This window comes from Lates calcarifer, unplaced genomic scaffold, assembly GCF_001640805.2.
Source record: "Lates calcarifer isolate ASB-BC8 unplaced genomic scaffold, TLL_Latcal_v3 _unitig_4024_quiver_3260, whole genome shotgun sequence".
Classification (NCBI taxonomy): Eukaryota; Metazoa; Chordata; class Actinopteri; family Centropomidae; genus Lates; species Lates calcarifer.
Window position 1 is genome coordinate 914 of NW_026116660.1, and position 9,173 is coordinate 10,086.

Here is a 9,173-nt window from a genome sequence, read left to right on the forward strand (position 1 = left end):
TTCATATTTTACTGTCATAAAGATGTATTATTACGAACACAAACACTACACAAAGTAGGTTTTAAAACTCAACAAAAAGTGTGTCGGATAAAGTCAAAACAAACCAAAGAGATGAGCAAAACAGAATGAAATGACAATATGATGAAAATAAAAGCTGGGAATGGTTAATGATACCCTCAGTAACAAACCAAGAAGTAAAAGTGAGCTGCTTGATCCTGACAAAGACACAACAGATCTTTATAGCATGTTGCTGACTCATTGCGTGGCCTGACATTAATGCCACTCTTTCTTCTGTCCTTCCCTGGGCACACCAGTTGCCAGGGCTGAGGTTGACACAGCTGTTGCAGGGGAGCCCGGTCCCGTGTGGTGAGGCAATGGACTGGAAAAGTCAAAGGTCAGAAGCATTTAGGCTAAAAGAGAGAACAGGTGACAAAGAGGTGAAGGCGACTTTGCTCCCCGTGATCACTGAAGGGACAGGAGATTTAGAACAGATGCTTTGAGCTCAGTAGATTCAGGAAAGAGGAACTGCAGGCAGCTACAGATTTTAATGATAAAGAGAAGATCCTACAGAGAAGAAACAGTGAAGAGTTTCAGGTGGTTAGTTACAACCTAAACAAATCATTTCTGTGTTTTTTCTCATCAAGAGACAATGTGAAAACTGATCTCAAAACAAAAGTAAAGCACCCATTCTGTCATGCCACAGTGGAGGGCTCCATAGTTAAACAAAAGGTGGTCACTTTTTGATTACATTATGTTTCATCTCTGTTATTCGCACTCCGAATTAGGCTCTGATCTGCTACTTGAGGCCCCAAAAGGTGTTAAAAACAGGAAACACATCTCTGTCTTTTCTCACCAATCAAACCAATTAAGACATAAAAGGGTTCTGGGTGTTACACCAGGGGGTCTGCGTGCCCCTAAATGGCCCTGTTGTAAGGGTCAGGCAGCCCAGAGTGACTGAAAGACAGGTGAGCTGCAATGTGGTGGATCAGTGTATGTATATTCCTCTACATATGTTGTGGTGTTGCTGTGGAAGCCCCACTGTGAGAGGCTGTTTCAAAATGTCATAATACATCATGTTTATTTACATGGCTCTTGACTGCAGAAACATTTTCAAAGGACGTCTGCCTGTATTTACAGTTGTAGCATCATTTTAATGTGGCAGTACAGAGTAAGAGCATTTCATTTAAAAGACTAGAGGTTGGTTCATAAAATCAATATGAACCAGAAACGTAATAGTTATACTAGTAATAATAGTTAGTTACATACAGCTATACAGAGCATACAGAAACCTGGCTATCAAAATAACAAAACCTGCACATCAGTAGTGGAGTATAATGTGGCTATTTCAATATGAATGTGCTTACAAGCAGTAAGAAAAAGCTAGTGATTCATTACTGTTGTTGACTGTTTGAATGGTGTGGTAAATTCAAAATCTATAGGTTTCACTGTATCAGATCATATATGCTTTACTTTAGCAGAATGTAATTTTCTGGGAAGTTTCTTGGAAAGAACAATGTAACTTAATCAGCAAAATATACTTATAGAATAAAAAGTAAAAGTGTTTATTGTACAGGGTTGTTGTATTACACATTATATTAAAGGGTTATTATTTACTGGTGAGTAATGATACATTAGATTTTATACGCTGATTATGTGTTTTGTTGGAAACGTCTGAGAAATAGCTAGTGACAGTAGCTGAAAACTAAATGTGGTGAGGTGAAAAAGACATCATTTGTAGATATATAAAGTAACATAAAACAGTACTCGAGTAAATGTGCACTTAGTTACATTCCATCTCTGGTTGAGTTTATGAGCAGCTGTTTCTTTGCAGAGAGATGCTTCATTTAAACCCAAGTAAATATTCATTAATAATGAATGCTTTATTTGAAACTTGCCTGCAGACAAATTTCACATCTTTGCTTGTTCAGTTGACTTGATGTGCCCCGACTAAAAGATTGGCAATTCAGACTAAGTGAACAATTTTTTCCCTACAATGTTAAGTTACTCAGTCCTTTCTAGGAACCTTGCTGTGAATTTACAGGACCCATAAAATAAAGCCTTGTATACAATACTACATTTACTCATGTATCAAGTACATACAGTGGTACATGGTGATGCATCAAAAAGCACACAGACTTTATATCATATATTACCAACATACAGTACATATTTCTGATACAGCTCTATAGGACAAACCCCAGTTTTATCTGCCATCACATTAAAATCTTTTCCCCAGTGCGATGTGGAACGTGTTCTCACATGGTCCTTTACTGTGGCTCCTGGTGGAAGAATGAATGCAGAGCAGCCTATGGACACTCAAGAGCCTGTGGGGGTCGTCAGTCAGCTGCCCCGACTCCCACCAAAAGGGAGTGACAACTGCAGGGAGAGAGCCAGCAGCAACAGCAGCAGCGGTCGGCCAGCAGCGGTGACACAGAGATAAAACAGAGATAGGGTTTATGGTGGGCAGAGAGTGAACGAGGGAGGGAAGGAGGGGATCAGCTGAATCAGCCGCCCAGCTGAGGATGTTTAAAGCAGGAGTCAGCGGTGATCAACGGCGATCTCTGTCCTGTCCAACTTGTCTGCTGGACCCTTCTAAAACCTCTTTTCAGGACACATGTCTGTTTGATTTGTAAACTAAAACCATTTGGCTGGTAACTGTTTCCTCAGGAGGTGGAAATCTTATTGCACTAAATGTTCCAAGGAGAAATCGTAGAGGTCATGGAATTTGATGTCACCCTTGGGCCAGTTGTTAGACACTCAAGTCCGTGCTTTCCACTATGACAGTTTTTCCAGCCTCATGTCAAACAGCTTTTGCTGGGATTTGGGGAAGAGTTAAATTATTTTTGATTCAGATTTTTACTGACTTGATACCACAATTACCCTATTTACAAACAACTTTCCTAACTAAGGTCCAACCAAGGGAATTTCTTACACATCATCCTGAATCTTCCCCTCCTCATTTCCTGTCATTAAGGCAAAAAAAAAAAACCCCAAAAACCGCATCCCTGTCTCTGACCTTATTTTGCTCATAATACTCTACAATAATGCTGTGTCAATGAGTCAGACTAATCTGGAAGGTGAAACACAGCGCTAACTGGCATTTAAACTAACACGACTAGACGCCTGTGTTATTGTGATTAGGCTTGATTACTGTATATCTTGTCATCTGTTGTTCTTGTTTTTGTCTCCTTCTCTCTATCGCGTGTCCTCAGCCAACTGTGTGGGCTCAGAGAAGACAATGTGCTGCTGTGTGAAGCAGTCAGTGAGTAACTGCAGTCACCATCTTTACCACTGCCATTTGTCGACCTGTCAATCATGTTGTGTATAACTGACAGGGGTATAGACATTGGTACAAGGTATAACTATAACAAAATGAAAGCTGCAGTAATGATAAAGAACATTTAGTTTACATAGAGCATAGGTTTTTATGCTATATTCTCAAAAACGTGTCCAGTTTCAACCCCACACCCACCCAACACCTCCTCTCGTCCTCTCCATCCCCCCTCATGGGAGGTAACAGCTGTGGTGTCACCCCGAGTCACATGACATGGGCAGGTGGGAGAAACCTATGTGGGACATCCATCCCCCCTTTCTTCCCTCCTATTCTCTCTCTCTCTGAATGTCAAACCTCACACAATATGGGCATGGATACACACACACACATACACACACACATGCACAATCTCATCTTTTCAAGGGTGTGGCCATTTTGCATTGCTGGAATGTGCTCCGTGTTTGTAACTCATACTGTATCTCTGATCTCCCACATTGATGAAATTCCACAGACAAAAATCTCTCCCACTCCAGTCCCTGCTTGTAGCTGCCATGTTGCTGACTCTCCCCAGAGACTGTCAGCTACTAGAAAGAGCATCTACTCATGCGTGGCCCTCGTGACCTTACAGCTCTGTGGCTCTGATGCTCTGAGAAAGTTCACCGCAACTCATATACAGTATTTAATAATGATGATAAAGGCCCATTAACTTCATACATATTTTGGCACTGCAGTATCACAGCTGCTAAAAAATGCGACAGAAAGGCAGAATTTGACTTGCAGATATGTATTTGAGGTTGATTAAAACATGCCAAGCCATGGTAATTCTCCACAAGAAATTACCATGGTCACCACCAAAACTGAGCATAGCTTACAAATTCACAGACATACAGTAAGCAGCTAGACAGGAAAAACTAAGAGGTTGAATCAGTTGAAATAACTGACTTACTTCAGTGTACTTTAGTAGAGGCATGTCTCTACGTAGGAGATGACTTTTAAATTTACTTTTCATTATGACAAACCTTACTTGGACATTATATTACTGTAAAAAAAAAAAACTACTGATCAAGAAAGTTCTGTTTTTTAATATATGTACACACAAAAAGTGACTTGACAAAGCAGTGTCAGGTTACTGCAGTGAGCACTTTTATTGAGCTGTAGGACTGAAATTCTTACATGGGAGTTACATATCCACCTCACCACAGTAAGGTTATTCAAATTTAGTTAATTAATCTTTAGTAATAGTTACAGTGTTTGACGTTACTGTCAAACACTACTACTGTTTTATTTGGTGTCTCTCAGTAGGAACACAATGTGCTGGCTCAGTTTCTGGGGACAGTATTTTCTAACGGACTGCCCGGTGCGAGGCGTCATTCAGCTAATAATCACGATTTAACGTTAAATTCACTTCAGTGTCACTGTAGTCTTTTCCTTACATGTAGCGAATTAAAATGACTTGTTCCCACAGACGCGAACTGGCGACTTAATATTAAAATCAGAAGTTTCCCTTTATTTTCTGCAGTATGGCGACGACGGCGCTTTTCACTGCACACTGACCATTATTTTGGAAAACAGACTTATAACAGGTTGGTATCTGTAATTAATTCAACACAGACTCATAGTAAATATTCATGAGCTTGAACAGTTTAGCTTTTTAGAGACTCGTTAGCAGCACCGTGTTGTTAACACGTGAACTTCATTTAACGCTAAGTCGATGTAGTAATAGGACGAACATTTAAAGCTGCGCATGAACGGTTAGCTACATGTCTCCCGTTTACAGTGTGATACCTGTTCTTTCTGCAGACAATGTTACTAACAGCTGGTCGCCTCTCCAAAGTGCTGCAGCTCACCCTGGCGGTCATCAAACCAGACGCTGTGGCTCATCCTCTGATGTTAGAGGTCAGCTCATATCACATTCACACTGTAACCTCTGTCAGGTGCACTGCATTAGAGGGTTCATCTTTTACTTTAAAGGACTATTGCTGCCTGTGAGTCTTTGACAGTGAGCATTGCTGTCAGATAAAGACCTCTGTGTGCTGTGTGCTGCACTATAGGGTGACATTATCTTCCCTCTTCTCATAGTCTTTCCATAATATATGGACACAAAAACTACCAACAGTCAACTAAACATATTACCCACAATGTACAATTATTTGAATGCAAAATTTTACATAGTTTATGTCAGTTCCACAATTTTGACCTTACATGCTGAAATACAGAGTGAATAATATTTGAGGTTCTGAGCACCTTATTTAGAAATGTTGTAAGATTTAGACTGTGGAATAAATGAAACTTTTGATTGATAAACCAAGCATCATTCATTCAAGAAAATAATCTCAGGAAGTGGCCTGTTCCATGACGCCACCTAGCCTGCTCTGCTCTTCTTGTTATTTAATTCAAACAGTAACTAAGCTTCATTTGCTGGCTTGATAGATTCAGGAGCCCTGAGGCCTCAAAGTCATGAAAGCTGTGTCAGTCATAAAATATTCCATTAGCGAAAGGTCTAATTTCAAAAGCCTCTTAAAGTGGACCTGTTTTCTTCTTAATAAAAAGCATAACAGTGACCTTTTGTATGCACTCATAAGTATTATCCTTCTGGTAAGTGTAGCAGATGGTGTAATAATATTAAAATGCTGCCCCTTTTCCTTTTAGTTTTGTAGAAGAGCTCTGCACACAGTGCCGTGCATGTAATCATGAGCCAAACATATTTAAATATACAGTTGTGTATTCAGTATCAGCAGCTACCATGTGGCACAACAAGGTAAAAGTTTTTTTCCCTCTCAGGCTCTTCACCAGAGGATCCTGGACAACAACTTTGTCATTGTCAGATGCAAAGATCTCGTGTGGAGGAGGCAAGACTCGGAGAGGTTTTACGCCGAACATTCAGGTGGGAATAGGACTGATTTCTGCTCAGTAGTATTAAAATGAACACAGCTTTGATTTGATTGTGCCATAGAGATTACATCTGAATAAACAAATGAGTCAGCAACCCGTTTTAGCAGGAATGTGTAGGTTAGAACGAGTGATTCATCCATCACTGTACTGCTACAGCAGCCACACTGAGCCATTGTAGTAAACCCACTTATTTTGCGTCTTAGGTCGATTCTTCTTTCAAAGACTTGTTGAATTCATGTCAAGGTAAGCCTCACCTCACACAAAGATATAAATGTACAAATCCTAAATCATTACAGTAATTGCATGTGTAAAACCACTGTTGCTTTATATGCCTTTGGATAAATGTGTTTTTTGTCTGATGTATTGGAAATGAAATGACGAGGAAATTTCCATACCACATAACCCCACTGGGCCGGTGCAGAAATAGCTCGCCTCGGTTGACGTTGCCTCCCATTTCATGCTCAGCAAGTCACCAGTAAATCATTTTCTGAAATTTCACAACAGGAGTTTCAATTATCAGAGGACTGCCGTGTTTAGCGCAACACCCCTGGAGCAATTGTCTCGAAAATTGCCACGCAGCCCGCTCAACAATAGCTCCGCATGCGGCGAACACCCACTGGATCGCAAACGGTGCTTGTAATCACGCCGTCGTATTTGTCCTTGTCACAGCAGAGAAATCAGTAGTTGCTACAGCAACCTTTCTGTGGGAGCTGGTAGTGTTATTGGAATCATAAGAAGCATCTTAAGCGTGTCAGCTCCAGTTGGTATTGTTTTGCTAAGACTGATAAACCAATATCTCCGCATCCAGGATGTGTATTTATGGCTGAGCTGTCTTCCCAGGAGGTTCTGGAGTGAACAGATTGGTTTTGTATGAAAACCCAATCAAAGCCTAGAAAGCATCCAAAGCTCTGTGTGTAACAGCCACACAGAGCACTGTGTGTTATGTGGCACTAACTGCTGTCAAATTCTTTGCCACAGTGGTCCAATGCGCGCGTACATTTTAGCCAGAGAGGACGCCATACGTCACTGGAGAGAACTGATGGGACCCACCAAAGTGTTCAGAGCCAGATACACCTCCCTGCCTCCATCAGGGCCAGTTTGGACTCACAGACACACGGAACACAACTCACGGCTCAGGTGGGAAACATGTAGATCGTCACACATTTCAATATGCACGACTCCTGTGTGTACATTTAAACTTAATCCTGCATTGGAAAATACTTAAACTTATATTTGCATAAAGTTTTATCAGTAGGAGACTGTTGACTGTTTTAAAGCTTCATGGACTGAAACTACACCAATGCAAGTTCTCAAAGGTCTTATTATTCAACAATACGTCCAATGCAACTTATCATTGAAGTCTTAGGGTCAAAGCTAGATGTTTGCTCATATGTAACCCTGTACTTCCAATAACCATTTTCAGCCTTTTATTTTCAGTGCACTGAGGAGTTAGTAGATTTTCAAACCTCATCTTTCTTTTCATCACTTCTCTAGATTCTGTTGAGTCAGCACAAAGAGAAATCAGTTTCTTCTTCCCAGACTTCTGTGTGGAGGAGTGGATGGAGAAAGACGAGCCACTGTTCAGATCCGGACAGATACATTTTGATCATCAAAAAACAGATCCACACGCTTTCGGCGCAAAGCTGACCCCAGAGCTGCTGTTACAGTCACCGATCAGGTCAAAGACAAAAGCAGAAAGACTCTGCCGTTGAGTATCCATCGCTCATAGAAAAATGCAAGCCACAGAGGTGATGCCACATGCTGTATGTGATACTGTCATTGTGCATGTTAATTGTTCAACTCAATTCCCCAAGTGCCAATATGTTCATCCCACGTCTGTGTTATTAAAAGTGATTTTCCCTCCAAGCCATGTGCAGTAATTTAAAATAAAGGACTGTTTTTGTTGATTTATTGTCATTAGAAAACACAGATGACTAGATAAGAAAATCAGACACTGTATTGTACAAAACAACACCATGTAGTAAGACCAGTTTTCACATCATCATCATCATAAACTCTATACCCTCCAGGCTTCACTGTAAATAGTGCAGTCATCACAGTCAATTTCAGTTTCCTGAGCCATACAGATTGTAGCACAGCAGCAACTACACATTGTGTATCAATGTCAAATAACAAAACTATAAAATATTTATGCTTTGTGAATATTTAATAATGTTAAATGATACTGTGATAATACTTCTACACATATTTTGAGAAATTTGAATGTGCCAAATTATGATTTCCTCTAAATTATTTTCAACACAAGCTGTCTGCTGAATTGTTCATTTATATTTGCTCTGTTACTGTTGGTACTGTAAAATGTCATGTTTTGTATTTTCTTTACCAAACTACAGTTTTATATGTCATTGTGTTAAATGTATCAAAGTAAAGTTAAGCGTTGTGGTAACAGGCACCATAGAAATACATCTCACGGTATTCAATACAACACGGCCTAGTTAAACTTCTTTGTTTTTTTGTTTTTTTTTAAGAAAATGAGAAAATGAGCCATATTTTTGATGAGTATCTAAATTTTAGAGTTCAGAGTCTCACGTATCCCTCTTGAGCTTCATCAGCCTTCAGATGCTTTTAAGTTTTCTCCACAAAAATAACGATTGCTTCATCTATTTCATTTCACAGTCAACGTTATTCTTTGGCTTCCTCCCGTTTTATACCCTGCACTCAAGTGTTTTGTGTGGCCACCTGTTTCAGAGTTTCCACTGGTTTCATGACCTCGTAGGTGGTGAGGGACTTCTTCACCTTCCCGTTCTTGTCCACCTGATGGATGCTCTGTGTCACTGTGATGGTCACCTGCTTTGTTGACATACGATTGTCCTGCCATTTTGTCTGTTAATGGTGAAGGATGAACGATGGGACATAGTAAATATACATACTAAATTTGAGCTGTGTAGTGTGTTTTTTTATCCTTTTCTGTTTAATTGAACATTTGAAAATATGGCAGAAATGTTTGATGTTCCAAATTGACTTGGCAGAATTTAAAAAACACCCA

The 9,173-nt window shown here is 40.0% G+C and overlaps 1 pseudogene; it reads left to right on the forward strand.

The window, feature by feature from the left end:
- Window positions 1–4,615: 4,615 nt before the first annotated feature.
- On the forward strand, window positions 4,616–7,904 carry LOC108895589 (nucleoside diphosphate kinase 6-like; annotated as a pseudogene).
- Window positions 7,905–9,173: the final 1,269 nt, after the last annotated feature.